Source organism: Oenanthe melanoleuca, chromosome 11, assembly GCF_029582105.1.
Source record: "Oenanthe melanoleuca isolate GR-GAL-2019-014 chromosome 11, OMel1.0, whole genome shotgun sequence".
Lineage (NCBI taxonomy): Eukaryota > Metazoa > Chordata > Aves > Passeriformes > Muscicapidae > Oenanthe > Oenanthe melanoleuca.
In genome coordinates, this window is record NC_079345.1 from 10,286,197 (window position 1) to 10,305,359 (window position 19,163).

Consider the following 19,163-nt stretch of genomic DNA (forward strand, 5'->3'; position numbering starts at 1 on the left):
ATTAAATTAATGTTAATAAGCACTGAGATGCTTTGCTTTATCATTTGTCTTGATGGGCAATTACTGAGGAGGCAGCAATTCCTGCAGGCTTTTTGGTCCTGCAAATAAATCAGCAACAACCCAAAACTCAGAATCGAACAACTACAGAAAAGGAGAATTCGGCTCTGTTTTCAAATTTCAGTTTAAGAAATCTTTTTGGTGGTTTTATGACTAATGTGAGACTGAAAGTAGGCAAATTCCATCTGTGGTTCATCCGAGCAGGAGCAAACACACAGTAACAGTAATATATCATGAAAAAAGTGCTGGGCAATTTAACTTGAGTTCTATGATATTTTAAAGGCAGGAAGTATATTTGTGAAAATGCTCTTTTTCTTTAATCAGAAAAATCAATATATGTGGAACAAGGAGAATATTTATCTTTGAAATAAGAGCATGAGTGATTTGCACAGAGCACTTCTGGCTCTCTAGCACAGAGCTGCCTCACCTCCCAACACAAAGGAATGTATTAATGCATGGCATGAGCAGCCTCCTTGCACAGCAGCTGTGCCTCCTTGTCCCAGGCCAAGTTATCTCAGCACACGTGTGCAGGAGGGTTCTGCAGCCTGAAACCACCAGTGCCCAGCCCAGCTCTGACCTTCCTGTGCTCCAGCTGGTCAGACTCATACCTGAGCTAGAGCCACACAATGAGGATCTTGCAGCATCCTGATTATATTAATTTGTCTCAGAAATTATTATTGGACTCCTGGGGACCTTGGGTAGTACTTTGCTCAAGGGGGATTTATTCTCCTTGAAGCAGCCAGCTCCATGGCTGCTCCTTGAGAGATTCTGTTATTGAGAGCTGCAGCAATTCCTGTGACAATATATCAGGGGTAAATTCTCTTTTGATACTGTTGGAAAATCCTTGCCAAGCTGACACTACCTATTAAAGGGTTCACAATAACAAAAGGTAGAAATGTAATTGAGCAGGATATTAATACCTTGAAGTAGAAGAAATGATATTTCCTTTTGATTTAAGTTTTTGCTTTGTGAATTAGCCAAAATCTGCAGCTCTGCACAGACTGAACCAGCTTTCCAGGCTCTCCACAAAGCACCTGCAGTGGCCTTCCTCTCCCCTGGTACATGGTGACAACAATCACCTCCAGTGCCTCCCCCACTAAAAACTCTTCAGAAACCTGTTAAGTTAAAAATGAAGCAGGTCTGCTTCATTCTGTATCCCCTCCATATACCCATCCTATTATTTTCCTAAGCAGCAACTATTAGTTTGTGATTAGCACATCCCAACAGCCTAAGATGTGAAGAAAAGGTTTAAAACATGAGAAAGGTTTTCCACAGTGCAATTTCCTTCTGTTTCTGCTGCACACTCAGATCTTTTATTTTCCTACTTATTTTCATTGCTACAGAAAGTATTCAAGTGCATAGATCCAAAAAACTTGAATAAATACTGCCTGGACTAAGACAACTGGATGGATCCACACCTCTTTCTGATGTCTCCTGTGTTTTGAAGAAAGTCAGACCAAAACACCTGGGTCTGTCAAACTGCACAAATTTACTGGCAACATGACTTCTGAAAAGATTGGAAGTGTTTCTATTGCATGACATACTCTGGTGGCTGAGGACACTTTGCTTACACAATAAACCCTTGCTGAGCCACTGTGACTTTTTAGTGCTTCACACTCTGGGGTTTGAACTGGCATGTGGCTGCTGAGACTTGTACATTGAGGTTCACATAGGGTCCTTCAAAAAAGGTTCTATCACTTTATTAAGGTAGATATTGAGAAACCACATATGTCAAGGTGAGAAATAACTTCGTAAGAAATTTTCCAAATTGAAATTCTCTCTGTGCCTTCAAAGATAAGCAAATTTATTACTGCAGCCAAATTGGAATGTTTGCAAACCTGCATTTGTAGAGCACAGTTCCTGTCCTGTGCATGGCCCCTGGCTCCCCCAGCCTGCTCTGACTCCTGGGCTCCAGCAAAGCATCTTTGCATGGCTCCATCCTCCTGCCCTCCGTGGGTGGGACACGGGTGCACTGCACCCTCCAGGCTGCTCTTTGGTCTCTCTGCACCTCCAGCAGAGGGCAAGGGCTGGCTGTGAACATTTGCCCAAGGAGTCTGAGGAGGGCTGTTTTGGTTGTGTCTAGGCAGCCCCATTACATAATTGAAGAACCACTTCAGGAATAATGTGCCAACATACGTCTGTTAACTGGATCCTCACTAAAATCCATATATTGGCATGAGAGGTGCGTGCACAGACATGTATTGAACAGAAACCCATCTGTATGTATGATCTTCAGGGACTGACTTTTAAAAAGCATTAGGTTGCAGTATTTGTACATTATCCAGGCTCAATTTAATTCAGATTTCAGAGTGCTGGCATGGCACAAATTAGCTGGTCTGCATGCCAGCAGTCATCACTAGTGTAACAGCAGAGCCAAATTGGGGAAACATTAAGAAGCACTCTTTGTGTACATAATTGTGTGTTTACAAATGAGACATTTGAATATTATACAGTTAGTCCTGTGCAACATGGAGATGGGAGTCAGAAGAGTAAGAAAATTTGGCATCCTGATTTGAAACTCTAGCCAAAACCATCATTTAATCCAGACAAAGAAAAAGATCGACCAATTATGCCAGTAAGTTTAAAACAGCACTATAAAAAGAAAAAGTGACATGGCATAGGTTTGTGGTTCCCAGCTAATGGAGCTAAAACCAAGCATCAGATGGTTTGTATTTTACATTATTGTCAAACAAAAATAAATCATCAAAAACATGGCAGATTCAAGCCCAACTGGCAAGACATACCATTAAAAAAAGCAGCTAGTGGTTGAAGTGAAAATTAAGAAGTGCTGTTCATTCTCCCAGAAATGCTAGGGCTAACCAGAAGAACCAGCTCACCCTTACAGGCTCTGCAGCTGATTCTCTTTCTGTAAGCAAAAGGCTGCAATGCCATAGTTGAGTTCTGCTCCAGAAAGATTTTGCCTCCTGATATTCAGAGATTAGCATATTAAGTCCATTATGTACTGTATTCACATAGCTATTGTATTATGGCACAGTTAAAATTTTGTTGGCATTTCTATTGCAACCCCCAGTTTTACAGCCTGTAGTTGTGATTAGACATTATGTCCAGATCACCATCTTTACAGGGGTCAGGGAAAGGGGAGATTTTGTGTTTATTTTTAAAACATATTTCAGATTTCCAAAAGAAGCAACAGGCTGCCAAAGACACAGCAGTTTAATCAATATGTCAATACTGGCAGGGAACAAATATTCTTCCAAGAGGAACTGATCTTTCAAATGTGAGAATTGACAGACACTCAGATGTCTCTATTATTCCATACATTGCCATCAACCCCAAACATTCACATATCATGACCTAGGTCCCAAAATTAGAAGCTTTCCTTAAAAATCACGGGACCTAAAAATTACAGATTTAGAGATCATTTTATATTCATTTTTTTTTTTTGAAACTATTAACTTCAATATTATCTAGCTTTTCTTGGCATTGTATGGGCTATACATTTCCTAACCAAAGAATTATCCATCCTTTGAATGCAGGACACAGACCTGCATAAGTAAGATAAAGGCAAGAAAGTTTCCAGCCCTGTATTACACCACATTCTAGTTTTCTATCCTGTTTTTTTATACCTGTCAGAAAAATAAAAGGAGCCATTTCACACATTTTTAGTCTGTATTTCCAAACACTACGGATTTCTTTCCAGAAGCACTCCTGCCTGGTTGTGCTTTCTCTTGGGCCAGTGTGGCTTTTGAGGCAGCACTTGCAGTGCAGCCCTGGAGATCTGAAAGCTTCTTGCAACAGCTGCTCCACTTTATCAGAATAAAACAATCATTGGGCCATAGACTATGGAATTTCATCAGATGGATACATTTAGTTTCTGCCACAGACTGATGCAGAGGGATCAGGACACCAAGCAAACCTTCCAGGCAGGGTTTGCCCAGCCAAATTCTGTGCTGGTTTCTTTCGTGGTCCTGGCACCCCTGATCCCTGCTCTCCTGGCCCTGCAGGATGGCACAATGACTCCATGGCTCCATCCCTTGCAGGGCATTTTCCTGCCTGCACTGAAGACCCACTGTCATAACAGCTCTGTGGAGTCTCCACCAGCAATTTCCTTGCAGCAGCTGAAGCAGAGCATTGGCTTGTTTGCATTAGATCTCTTCCCATCCTTGCTAGAGTCCTGATGGGGGTTTAATGCAAATTGAAATAGCCACATCAAAAACTCCAACAAGCTTTACTTCAAATTGCTAACATAGACAATGCCTTGCTCCAGCTGACTTGGCAGCTCACATTTTGAGCACAGGGCAGCCAGACGTGACTCAGGGCCAGACTCCCACATGTGGTCAGGTGTCTGTAAGAGCAGGAAAATGTCTACATGCACTTGAAAAACAATTTAATTTACTATTTTCATCTTTAATTGTAGCCTATAGGATTCTAAATCCCAATGACTCTCAGTGAGTCTCAGGCTCTTCAGTGCATTTGTTGCTTTATTGAAAATTGTACCAATGACCATGTTTCAAATGACATTTAGAGTTTTAACTCTCATCTGGCCCTAAACCATGGAGGACCTTTGACATTTTTACCCACCCCCTTTTTTTAACTAGAATGAAAAAATTAATAGATGACATATTTTATAATGAAAAATCAGATTCTGCAGAAATGGAAAAAAGATTGAAAACCAGGGTTGTCCTGCACCACATAGATCTCAGATTCCTATACACTGTCACTCACTAAAATGACTAAATGAAGCCCTTATTCATAATTTTTCCATAAAAAGTTATTTCTTCAGAATACAAAGAATATCTTTCTACTCATAAATCTTGTGTCAAAACAGGTTACGTAAAAAAAAAAAAAGAAAAGTTTTTCGGCTTATGTCACATCCTAGATCTTTGTCACAAAGAAGTGTTTATGCATAAATTATAAAGTTCTGGAAATAAGTGGTTATAAAAGGAAAGAAAGCAATCCAGATCATTGTCTGTAATGGCAGACCGGGACAGTGTTGACACATACACACACACACATTTCACATTTATTGACAAGTTGCAGCATTTACCAATTTTTAATTTTCTGACGTTGGAAATTCTGCGCCACGTGTGGAGCCAAAGGCTAAGAGCAATATTTCACCATTGAGTTATCCTAACCCATGAATTTACCTGGCAGTAGATCATCTTAAGATATATCATGTGATGAGACTATATCAATGAGCAGCTTTTCAATCCCCAAGATTACCATAAGTCATACACAATGCACTGTGCAGACAGAGGCAGAAATCTGTAATATGTTGAAGCATCTCACCTTGCTAAAGTAAACACCTGCCTTGTTTGGATTAACAGGAAAGGGATCCAACCAATTCAGAGCAAACTTGGCCATTCTCCACTCAGCCAAACACTTATGGACCTTAGTTTATCCTTCCAACATATTATGGAAATATTAGTATTTGCTGCTCTGAAAAATACTTTTTTTGGCATCTTCATATCCCATCCGTATTCTAAGATAAACACTGACAGCTGATGGTATTCAGGAACATTGCCATATGTTCCCCTAGAAATAGAATTCTGAAATATGGCTGTTATCCACCAATTGGCATATTTACTAATTAGTACAAAATTGCCCAAATACACTAATTTCTCCCCCAAGGGAGAATCCCTCTGAAGAATTCTCATCTGATGCATCAGAATCTCCTACTCAAGACTTACACACTCTCACAGTTTCTGATTTAATGGTTAACACAAAGAATCAAAAAGATCTTCTAGAGAGCAAAGTCAAACTATGTATCTTCAATTCCTATTCTTTCCAGACAAGCAAGGCAAATGGCACTCACAGAGTTAATATTTGAATGCCTTTTCTAATAAAACCAGCTTCCATTTTTTTTTGGTCTTTTGTGCAAGTTTAATAAAATAAATTTTGAATATCAATGGAGTACATTCTATTTTTCTTGGCATTTCTCTGCCTTGCTATGTCCTTCTATTGCAGGAGTCATGCCATAGGGAGAGCACTTTTCCACAGTCCATTGAAGTTGTGCCATAAGGGCTGGAGATGATTTGCTAAAATGCTCCAAAGGTATTCAAATTTCTTTAAAGAAGAAATTCAATTTATGTGCATTTATATTGCAGTGTCTGTCAGGAAGAAAGGTTATAATCACCAGCATATTTCAGATTTACATTTTCTTCTATACATGAGGTAATGGTATTAGAGGTAAACTATGAGGTTTAAAGTTGAATTCGATGTATGGTACTATTTTCATTGCTGCTAAAAGCATGTTTTTGAAGTTTTTGAGGAAAGCATATGTTAGCATATGTTACTGAAATATCAAGAACAGGATGCTGGGTGGCTTAGAGGATAAACCATTTGTCTTTGTTCTCTGCATTCTTATATAAAGAACGGCTGGATTTCATGAGCAAAACGAAGAGAAGATGCTCAGCTCACAGATTAGTGCCCATCACAAAGTTGCAGTGCAGTTTTGTTAAGTAGAGCTATCAGGCACATTTCTGAATTAACATGCAAGCTAAATGTGCCTTTAGTTGTACCACAGGAGGAAAAAGAGGGCTTAGAATTTGTGATATTGCTTATGTAACCCTCGGAAGAACAAATACTCATCAAAAATTAAAAGGAAACCCTGTCTCAACCATATTGCTGTAGGAAGCATTTCGCCTGGTTTTTCTCTGAAAATTTGCTTCATTTAAATTTCTTGTGACTGTATTAAATATTTAGATGTTGATATTTTGCCCAAGTAGAAAACATTATCACAATTCTTATCAAGTTGGAATCCTTTTAAGCATATCTTAAAGTTATCTGATAATTAAATTGCCACGCTTATCTCATTTAGGACCTCACTAATTATAGCTCAAGCACTGCAGTGGTGTATACTGCAACTGATTTTGGAACTGTAGCTGAATGTCCTCTTTTAAATAAACACTCAAAGTTCGCCTGTAGATTTATTCTATAATTTCACTGCTTCCCCTGCAATCTCTGTCAATAAGGAAGCATCAAAGCTATTATGATGACTTTTGCACACAAAGGCAATTGTATTTTCAGCCTTCTTCCAAATGAATTCCCAGCAGCTGTCCAACTTTGCAGACAGTCATTTAAGCAGCACTCTTTGGTGAAGCAGGCACACACACACATTCGCCGTTCACTTCACAAATTTCAACAGATAAAAATCCTGTTTCATTTCTCAGGGAGTTTATTTTAATATGTTCTAACCAGATACCAGGCCAGATATGGTAACAAGAGATCTTTCCAAAGTATCTGACTGGCCCTGGCCAAGGCTGGGTGTCAGTCCTGCAGTCAGGTCCTTGAGCTCAGATGTCCCCCCATGACACTTCTGTGAGCAGAGTATCAAGATGCAAAAATACTTGGGGGAAAAAAAAATCTCAAGAGGAGGGCTCTCTTATTTGAGTAATAGTTCATGGCCTATTTATGTCTAAGCCTAACTCACTGTATAATCTTATCCTTGCTCTTCCCTCACAGACTTTTCCTGGCTATCAAATCTGATGCAAAACACTGCTGTAACATTGGATACTTTGGGATGCCCTTTTTGAAGGGGCATCTTTGTGGGCAGTTTGATAGGATTTTAGCATTTGATAGGACTTTGTGTGCAAGCACAAAGCCTTTTGCTTTGCAAAGTACTGAAATTTGTCTTGGATGCACAAAGGTCCAGGTCCAATGCAGGAAACCAGCACTTCCTGAGCAGGAACCATCCCTCATGTCCTCCCCAGGAAACAACTAATTAATTAGTTGGGAGTTCTTCACTGGCATGGAGGGACCTCTCAGAGCCCATCTTTATACTTCCATACAGGAATGCACATCATCAACATAATGCAGTGACATGTACACTTTCTTTTGTTAAACAGGCAGGGAATTTCTAGAATTACCTCCTCCCTTAACACTGGCACTGATACCTACAAGATGTATGATGTCTGAGAACTTTAGTTTATGTTTTAATTGGATCCCTTCCCATCTTATTGCAGCATCTCACATTGAAATTCCTCGAAGGCTCCTCAGATGATGTACTTTGATGCCCAGTTCCACCATTCTGGGCAGCAGTTTCTCCTATCCAGGGATAATCTCCTGCCCATGTGCTCAGACCTGCGCTCTGCCAGGTCTCCAGGCACAGCACAACCCACCTAGAGCAGCAGTGGAGAAACTCCTGCTTCTGAAAAGGCAATTTTGAGTGGGGTGGGGTTGTGCTTCCTCACATTTGCATTTTCAATTGTGCTGCCCAGGACAGAATGTAGTTCCTTTGCAGTTTCAAAGCAAATGAGGACTTGAATTTCTGGCAAAGTTGTATGCATAAGGATGTAGCCCTACACTTCCATAAGGCTCTAAAACACTTGAAGAGTCTGCCCACCCTGAACCTCTTGCAGGACACAGTCTGTAAACTCCTCCCAGACTGAGAGGAAACTGCAAAATAGGTCATAACAATGAACCTGTATTTCCTCTGCTATCCTAGAGGAAAAGATATACATCCCAATTACTGACAAGCCTACATGAAATCAAAGACATAAGAAAAAATTTTAGGACCGCCAAAGAATTTTGCAAAGTGAAATCAGTTAAAAGAAAGGCACATCTGAAATTCAAAACAGTCCTATATGTTTGGGGCTGCTGAAAGATATTACAAGAGAAATCACAACCCAGTCAGTCCAGCTAGTAGCACAGACACTTGTCCACACAGGTTTTCATTACATCCCTGCACATGGTACTTCAAAAAGCGTGGTAGTTTGCAAAAGTAATTTTTTAAAAGTTTCCATACATCTCCTGTTAAGAGCAATTTGGCTAGTATCTGTTGCTAGCTGTGAGCATGCTTTTAGATATTAGATGGATGAGTGCAGACAAGCAGGAGGAAAAAAAAAACCTGACAGGATAAATACTTGGCAGATCTCTAACAACTTTCACTAGAGGATCGCAAAGTGATTTACAAACATCAATTAATTAAGCCTCAAAAAGCCCCAATGAGATAGGTAAGTATCATTACTCTCATTTCACTAATGTGTAAACTGAGACACTGAGAGAATAAGTCTTTCACCCAAGGTCACACAGCAAGCAGCTGGCAGAGCCAGGGATAGAAACCAAGAATTCTGACTTACCTTGCTCCTTACCTACTAGACCATTGTATTGCTCCTAAAATAGTTTAAAGTTTCTTTTGTGCTTGATATTGGCAAATGCTATATTCTGCAAGCCCACTGAAGTTTCCTTCTGTGTCTGAGATTACAAGATCTCCTTGGTGCCAGGCCACACATTACTGCTGCTGAGTAACGTGTGAAGGTTCCTAAACTTGTGTTCCCAGTTTCTGTTACCCAGTCCCAGACTGGTCATAGGGTTAAAGTCTGGAGATAGAATTACAAAAATAAAACAACAAACCCAAACAAAACAAGACAACAAAGCAAAAATCCCAATTCCAAAACAACCAAATGGCACAAAGCCCCAGGCTTCAATGCTGGAAGCAAGACTGGTACCCAGAGTTTCTGTGCTCTGGCCCTGGAAGGTGCTGCACTGGCTGTAGGGTAGCAACACAGCCATGACCACTGATATCACTTGTGTTCCACTGTGGCTCAGCTGAGCAAGAGATCAGTCACAGAGAGCACATTTCAGGTTAGGCAGGACAGACACACAGATACACACACTCATGGCACACAGAATAAAAGCCAGAGTGCTGGTGTCAGGAGCACAAGGTAACACCATAGACTTGGAAAGCAGCACATGTTTTTACTTTAAACCAGAGATATTTAAAAAAAAATAATTTGATGCCTAGGGTTACTACTGAATAGGTTATCAGAGATCAGTTTACAAGGATTTAGGGCATTATTTTAAAAATTGGAATCTAGTGTCTAGAAATAGATATTTGCAATATATATGCTCAACATGGCTGCACCACGACAGAGGCACTATGTATAAAATATTTTAGAAAACACCTGACCTCTGGTATCAGCAGAAATTACCTCCAGCAAACAGCTCTGAATAGATTTGCTTCAGCTCTGAATGCATTTGCTTGTATACATCCCTATATTAATGTATGCAGAAACCAACAATGACCCCTCATGGACAAACAGACAAGGATAGAAAACCTTTGCACTAATCCTCATTTTGGATGGACTAGTAGGAGAAACTAGTGACAAAGTCTGTGAACTATCCCATGTCATATAAAAGTGTTCTGCTCAATAATTAGGTAAACTAGCTGACTGTTGAGATTTAGGAGCCAACAACAGGAAGAACAATAAAACAACAACAACAACAAAAAAAGCCTGCACAAGAGTTATGTGACTATCTGCAGGACAATCATATGGTCAGGAAGCCATTGTCCACAGACTATGGTCATATATGGTCTATGTGGTCATATAGATATGTGTGTGTGTATATATATATATAGAAAAAGCCTAACATTGTCCACTTAGAAATTTAAAATGGAGCCCTCACAACTGAAGAAAGAAAAATACTTGCTCTTTGCCTACTCTGCCTTCTTACTGACAGAACTGCAAGGACTGTCAGAGGAGAAGAGTCTCCTTTTACATGGATCCATCCTTATAACCAATTCCTCACCAGAAAGTGCAGTCATCTTTTCAGAGAGGGAAAGTACATAACAGACCCTATGATTCTGCAGCTGAAGGAGGGCCCCTCATGCAGCTGCTTTAGCACCTTTGGGTAATGCTCTGAGAACAGAAGCAAAGTGTTGCAGGAGTTCTGTTCTCCCAGGGCTTCTGCCCTGTGAGACCCTGCAGGGGAAGGGGACACGCTGCCTCCTGTGCTGCTCCCACAGCCTGCAACCTTGCACTGGCCCATGATTTAGTCTCACTGCATTTTGTACTTATGATTGCAGTGAAAAACTAATCAAAACCCATCTTGGTTACTCATGGCTGAGCCATCAGGTTTGGGTTGTAGCCGAGTGTTCTGCCAGGGCTGGGAGCCTGCACTGCTCACTCCACTCACTATGTACAAAACTTGTCCTTAGAGGCTGATTTACAGAGGGTTTATAGTACAGGAGGCTTGACTTTGCCTTTCCCTGGCTCACAGATGACTAACAGAAGACAGACAGAAGGAAGCCAACATTTCCACTCTTCCCTCCATGCACTCATTTCTATTTCTTACAGCCAACACCACGTTCTAGCTGCAAATCCAGTCTGCTAGACTAGCACATCTATAATGAGAAAAACATAAGAAACAACTAAAATCCAGGCAGACTACACATAAGACTATTTTTTACATTTATCCAGCTGTGTGTAAAGTAATATTAGCAAAACTGGTGCTTTTTAAAAGCAATTGGCTAATATATTTATGTGCAAAGAAGGATATATGTGATATGACCAGCTATTGCAAATAATTCTGGTGTGCTCCCAAAGAAAGAATTTCAATTTAAATTATTTATTCAACATTCCATACTAAATCATATAATAAAATACGATTTCTACACAGAAAATAGATTTATTGCATACAGATGTGCTAAAATCAAAACATCTGCAGATGAAAAATCATCAATACCACAATATTTTATCTACTTTGCGCAGATAGAGCAACCAACTAATTGCTTTCTGAAAAATTCAGGGCAGAAATTTAGTGCACCAAATATTTATGGGTTAAAAAGAAATGTAGTAATTACAGAATCCTGTATCACTTCCATTTGTACATAGTATATCGGGTGTAGGCACATGCCATCAGACCTCAAGTAATGCTTTGTAGATTGATGAAGTCTGACTCAAACAATATGTCACAACAGGAGCCTGACAACTGAAAGCATGCTTAATGCAAACTTGCAAAGTCTTCCAAAAGATTGCTAGATTTTTAGCCACTTAATGATTTGAGCAGTAGGCTCTCTTCACTGCTACTGAAATGAAATACTTCAGTAAAGCTCTCGTCATTTGCAGATGTCCTTCTATATCAAAATCATGCACCATCTTTGGTTCATTTACAAAATAGATGAAACAGAGCTGGATCTTTTACTTTTCCCTAACTGGCTGCAATTAGTAGATGGATGTTATTGAACAGGACTGTTAAATATGTTCCCCCCCAGTATAATCTCTTTTGCAGTGTTCTGTGTCAAACACCAACCTTAGCAAACATCTCCATTTATTAGTTTTGATAGAAAGGTTCATAATGTCTTGCAATGTGTGTGCTTCTTGTTTCTGTCTGGCTACTAGACTCTGAAGTAATTTGGGACATCTCTTAAGATGTCTTCAGCTACTCTTCAGTGTGATGTTAATTCTGAATTTATGTTTCCATAGAGCACTATGTGTAACACTAGAAGAGCACTTTACTGTTTAGTACCTTATCCACATATAAAATTGCTGGCTGTAAAAAATTCAAGCAATATAGAGAGTGGTTGAGTTGTGTTGAGAAAACATCTTATAAAGTTAAAATATTGACTGAAGTTTGGGGAAAAGTGTTCTTGCTTATTTTAAAATATAGATTTAAAGAGCAAGGATAGAGGTGAAAAAATTTGATTATCAAATATAATTTTAAGTCTTCTTTCCCTTAAAAACTAAATATCTGTGCGGATGGCTTTTGTACTGTGGGAAGAGATTTTAAAATTAAAGAATTGTGCTACATTTTATCCTAAGATGCTTTCTTAAATATTTGATGGATGCAGGTGCCAGACTCTACAGCTTACATGACACATCTGATCTTCTCAGATAACAATACTACCATCCTCATTTTTATTTAATAAATACTCTGTCAAAAAAAAAAAAAAGTTTCTAAGTAGAGTGTGTATGATTTGAAGGAATAGGCAAATCATGACCCCAGGGGCAGCTGTTGCTGTTGCTAAACAAGACACCACACCAAAGCTGCAGCTGTCTGTAAGAGGGATGGATACAAAGGGACTTAGATTTGGGTTATGATCAATGTAGAAAAGACAATGGAAAAGAAGTGAGCATACCAGGCATGTCTGTTGTGTAGCACCAGCCTGGAAATCAGTCTCACTGGACAAATCTCCCTAAGGAATATTTCACCTAGGCAAAGGAGGGGGTGAGGAGAGCTTTTTCTTTTCCTCTATATTTATGAAATGTATTCCATTCCAAGCCATTTAAAGGGGAGGTGGCCTTTCACATTGGGTGTTGGAATTGCTATTCCAACAACCCAAATTATCAGCTCTTTAACTGTACTTTCTCCACATGTGTTAATAAAAAAAAAACCTTTAAAAGAGCCTGATACCAGAAACTGTTAATTTGTCAGCTGTATATTATCTGGGGCAGCTTCCACATGCCTCTCCAAGCCTTTGAAACTTCATGGCACATCTGCCCCCCCGTAACAGCATTTACAGATGTTCTTTTTCTGGCACGTGTAAGATGTCTGGACTTACACTATTAGCATAACAAGCTCTTTGAAATCTTGCCTGACCTCTACATGAGAGCTCATATAAAAGAAAAATTAATATTTTTTATCCTCCTTATTAAGAATCAAATGAACATATAAATACATTAGTATGAAAAATGTATGTCAATGCTCCTAAATTAGGAAATTGAGTAAAAAGCAACATCAGTGTTTTATTGTACCTAATTCAATAAACTCAACAGCTAAAGAAACTCATGATTTTATTTTGCTGCATGGAATCATAAATGTCTTGTTATTTTCAAATGAGACACTTTGTCAGTGTTGCTGCCAATTAATAGTAATTGCTTGGTTTTGGAACCAGCTTCTATCACAGCTGAAATCAGCTCAGAATTTGAAAGAGGGAAAAAAGACAAAGTTGTAGTCTCCAAGTCTGCCTGGGGATGCAATGCTCACTTGAGGACAGTGGCTCAAGTGCAGCACCACAGACAAGCTGGAGAGAATTAACAGAAAATGGCTATAAACTGGTTATCAAACTGATTATCAAACTGGTTATCAGTGGCTTGCTCAGGCGTTAAAAGAATCTAACCAGAGAAACGACTTGATTTAGGGATATAAACTGCCAATGTTAGGATGGCAAAAGAGTGAAAAATCCTTTCCCAAGGTGTCTCCTGGAGCTTTGCTGTGTTCCAGCTTTTTCTTCTTGGGACCTCAATGCCCTTCCTCCATGGCAATCTCCCACTTTGAGGAAAGGTTTCTGCTCTGCAGGGCTGCCCATACATACAATCCACACCTGTGTTTGTAGAGGTTTTGTGGATTCATTGGCTGTGTTGCTGAAAACATTGAGTTACCTTTCCTTTTCCTTTCCTCTTGCCCATAGTTGCAGTTGTAATTGGTGAGAAGGGTTTGATGATAGGACACAAATCCTTGCATAGCTGGGCAGTGGGTTTGAACAAACCTTGAGGAAGCTCTGGGAGTCCTTCTTCATCACATTTCTTTGGAAAACCATTCTCCATGCTGACACTTGTGCTCAATCAACTCTTTTAACCCAAACTTGACACCCATTACAGGATCTAAGACTGGGGCTTCTGAACAGCCCTATTCTTTAGCATGAATTTTAAAGGAACAGTAACAAAATTTGGCTACCATCAGATTGTAAGAACCCCAGCCACATCTCCTGGCAGTAAAGCTGGTTTGTTGCAAACTGTGAAAGAATTCAAAATATTTTCCTTTATCATTATTATTTATGGAAATGAGCAAACATCATCTTTCAGTTACAAACTGTGTTATCCATTTTACATGTGTAGAGCTACACACACACACACGTGGAGAAAAACACTAAAATAGGTGTAAGCATGTAAATACTTTTGCAATAAAGACAGATAAATGTCAGCAAGCCCTACCCTAAATGAAATAAACTGCCAGATTAAAACATTCAACATGAGACTGCAGATCAGCTCCACTTTTTTTGCTGTGTTCCAGGAATCTTTTCCTAGCAGCTCAGTACCTTTCTTTCAGGTTTTCTTTTCTGTCCATGATCTCAAACTGGGCTATGGCTTGCCAAAGGAAAGACAGTGATTTTATTTAATCACTGATTAGCATTCCAAAAATATTTTTCTTTAAAACTCCTCTAGCTTCTTTTTCAAGATTTTTTTATGACTATTACATTTCAATCATTTTAGGGAAATGGATGGAGGTAAAATAAGAAAAACATAAGAAATTGCTAAGTTCAGCAATGCAATTAATGCAGCCATCATTGGCAGTCTGTAAGAAGACAATCAATGGCTGGAAGGTGACCTGGCTTCACAGTTTTCTGCCATAGCAATCAATATTATCCTTACTGCAGACAGACTACTCTAGATATGTGAGGTTTCATCTCAATGGTTTTTATTCTTGCATAAATACCTTAAATAAATAGCACAAGAAGAACACCTAGGGCTACTTTCAATTACATCCCTATCATGCAAAGGTGAAAGCAGTTCCACTTGGTAGAATTTCCCCTCCTGTTCAAGACAAGATACTTTCAAATGGAAAAAGGAACTTAATGAAATGTTATTTACACACTGGGCAAGTTTACCTTATGCTGTTCTCACATTAGCAGAAACCATTTCCAGTTGGAGAGAACCCAGCTTTAGTAAACAGGCAAATTCTTATGATTACTTTTGTTTCCAGCTGAAACTTCATGGACCACTGATTCTAACTACTTGTTATTTTAATAACAATGAAAACAGTCCCAAAGCCAGTACCATTTGTCCAGGACACATTTGGGATTTTTTCATTCAGAAAATACTTTATCATTCCATTAGAGATTATCTGAAAAATGTAAAAAAAAAAAAAAAAAAAAAAACATAAAAAAAGCTTTAATCTTAACCAATTTTTTTATCTGATATGTAAACACATTACAAAATTAGTGTGCAGTTGTTCTGAGTTACAAAATAATACAGAACTATTGACAAACAATTTGTTTTAGTTGTTGTTGACTGGTAATGTTACTTATGTTTGGACTAATTTATTCAGGACTGCTGGGCAGATCATTTACAAAGAGAATTCTTCAATGTTTTCCATATATGCAAGGTTTAATCAGCATTAAGAATCTCTTTTTCATCTCTACACCCAGACTAGCTTCTACAGAAGCCTATGGGAGTCTTTCCTTCTGCAGACAAAGAACTGCAAGTTTCTTCCAAGTACACTTCGTTAATTTGAGACAGGCTAAGAAAATCCTTTACAACTCTGAAAAAAAGTTCCAGTAAGCTAGTGACTCCCTTCCATGCCAGGCACAATATTCTCCAGATATAGCCCAAATAAAAACAAGATAAAATTCTTAAGATAGAATGTATTTATAAGAAACAGTTACACACTGTTCAATTATATGAAATCAGATATTTGAATGGCAGTGCATGACCTCAGAATTATTGCTTGAAAACACACTTTTAATTATCTGAACCAGCACATCTTAGTAGCCCCTTATGGTACAGATTGTGAGAGAATTGGGCACCTCCTCCAGAGCCCTGAGCATGGGGTGGCCCCAATCAAACAAGGCTGAGCACTGCCTGCTCAGGTCTGAGAGGAGTTTCCTCCTCATGAGTTGCCTCCCCACGAACAGATAATGTGGAAACACAGACAAGTGGCCCCAGCTGTGGAGTTATTTTCAGATTTGTGTGGTGACTGTGTTTGCAGCAAATACTGGAGATATTATACTAACTACAAAAAGCATGCCCATGGCCCCCAGGGACAGACAAGTACATTTTATACCTAAATTACTATGTGCTTCTGGCCCTTAATTCAGCAAGCTACATTCACATCCTTACACAAGGGTATATGTAAGCACATGCTTAAGGATAAGTGCATCATTAATTTTTTTTTTTTATGTGGGATAAAAATAAGTAATTGGGATACATGGTGTCTTTAGGAGGACAGCAAATCTCATCCAAACTAAAAAAAAAACTCCTAGGACAATTATTTTCCAATACTAACCAAATGCCTGTTTCAAATTATGCCCCAATCTTGCACCAACCCTTTCAACCTCAAAGAGCTTTAGCAGCAAAAGAAAAATAGAAAAAAGTTGAAAGCCAAACAGAATGGAAGTATATACTCAGTAACGTTATTTGTGCTACAGTAGTTAATGTTATATTCCTTGGGTAAAGGAAAGAAAACAAATGGCCAAATTGCTTTGTTAATAAAAGATTATAAAGCATCTATTGAAAGCACAGAACAATTTTGCCTCTGATAAATAGGATTTTTTAAATTTCAGTTTTCAAGGAGCTTGATCACCAAGCCTTGCTGCTAGAGTCTATTAAAGAAACTCAAAGTTTCTGAACAAAGCACTTTTAACTGCCAATAAACACATACAAGAGTAATGTGGTTTCAAATGTACAGATGTAAGTTATCAAAAGTAAACTCATTTGATGTCAGTTCTAATATTTTCAAATTTATATACATTTGATTTTTACCTTCTTGACTTGGGAAAAAGTTTTTCACTCAGAGGGCAGTTGGGTGCTGGAACAGGCTCCCCAGGGCAGGGGCCCCAAGCCTGACAGAGTTCAAGAAATGTTTGGACAAGGCTCTCAGCACATGGTGTGAGTCTTGGGGTGTCCTGACCAAGGCCAGGAGCTGGACCCCATGATCCTTGTGGGCCCTTCCAGCTCAGCATGTTCTGTGATTCTGTGACTTGCATTTCTAGGAGTGATAGCCTTTGACCCATGACACTCAAAATGAAGAATGGAAACCACACTTTCAGTTCATTTGAGCATGTCAGTAGTCTTACCAACTTCGATTAAACTACTTACATGCTGAAAGTTGAGCAGATGTTTTAGTAATTAGCTGGATTGGGCACAAAATCCAGTAAATGTAGTTAAAATTCTTCATGTTCCATTATATAGAAATCAAGGCATAAAAATTTTTAATGAACATCAGAGAACTGTGTCAGCATTGTTCTAGGAGAACTGTAGATTTGTACAGTTTAGATATATTCTAATTTAAAGATTTCCACAATAGGGAATTAAAAAGACCTGAATTATAATTCCTTTAATGGCAGATCACTTGATAACACTGCCATCTCTAGCAATTCTATTTTAAAATTCATGGTAGCAGAGACAAATACTTTTTGAAGGAAAGGAATTTAACATTATCTTTTTACTTTGTCTAATTAGCTGAATACTGTGTTTTTTCACCCTGCAGCTCTTAAAAAGCTGATCTAATTTCACAATGAACACTTAATGCCATTATATTTGGAAATAGTTGCATTTGCCAACTCTTGTGCAATCACCATTCATCCCACTGCACTCATCCCTTGCTTCTCTTCCCTACTTTCTGCCTAGATAAGCTCCTTTCATTAAAACAACTGTTTTGCTGATTCAAAAAAAAAAAAGTTGGAAAAGTTTCTCTGTGGATGTATGCAGATATCCTCATGCCAATACATATTAGCTCCTTTTCAAAGTTTGCCCTCCACATGTACATTCCAACCCTTCTATCCTTGGAAGCTCTTCAGCAGCACTGAAATTCAGATTCAGAGGAGGTTCCATGCTCACTGTAGGGCACTAAACTGCAGAATCACCCAGAATAGATGAAGTGGGAAGAGACCTCTGTAAATCATCTCATCCCACCCACTTGAGCAGGGGGAGCTGAAGAAGGGGGTGCAGGACTGTGTCAAGCAAGACTGATGTCTGAACATTCTCTGAGGGTGAAACTCCACAGCCTCCCCAGAAACGTGTCCCAGTGTTCAATCATCCTTATGGCAAAATAGATCTTACTTTTAAACCCAACTTCTTTCAGTCTATGTTCCTTGTCTCCAGTCTTTTCACTGGGCACTGCTGTGAAGATCCTGGCTGTCCATCTTTACCCCTCTGCTATCAAGAATTTGTCCACAAGTATGAGGTCTCCTTGAGCCTTCTTTTCCCAAGACTGGAAAATCACAGCCCTCTCTGCATCTCCTCACACCACAAATGTTCCAAACATTTCCTCATCTTTTCAGGCTTTTTTCTGGGCTCACTCACACCATCTCTCCTGTACTGCTATTTCTGCACCCACATCAAGCAGATGTGGCCTCACCACTGCTGAGCAGAGAGGGAACACATGGCCTTACCACCATTTGTAAATAAGTTTATCCTTCACAAAAGTCAGCAACCAGCCAGGTCCTGGACTGTGAGCACACATTTCCTTCCAAGTGCAGCTCCATTAGCAGGCAGATGACAAACCTAAAATGCCTGTGACCAGTCCCTTGTGGAGGATACAGACACTTTATAGAGCTCAGACAAAATGAAGAGGACTTGTTTACACCTTTTATATGACTGGTCTATACCCATCCAGCCATGCTCACCTGACATGAGCTAAGCTCCCTGGTAGACCAGCAAAGGCAGTAAAGCCTGAGAGTGGACAGGGAATGGAAATCCATACCC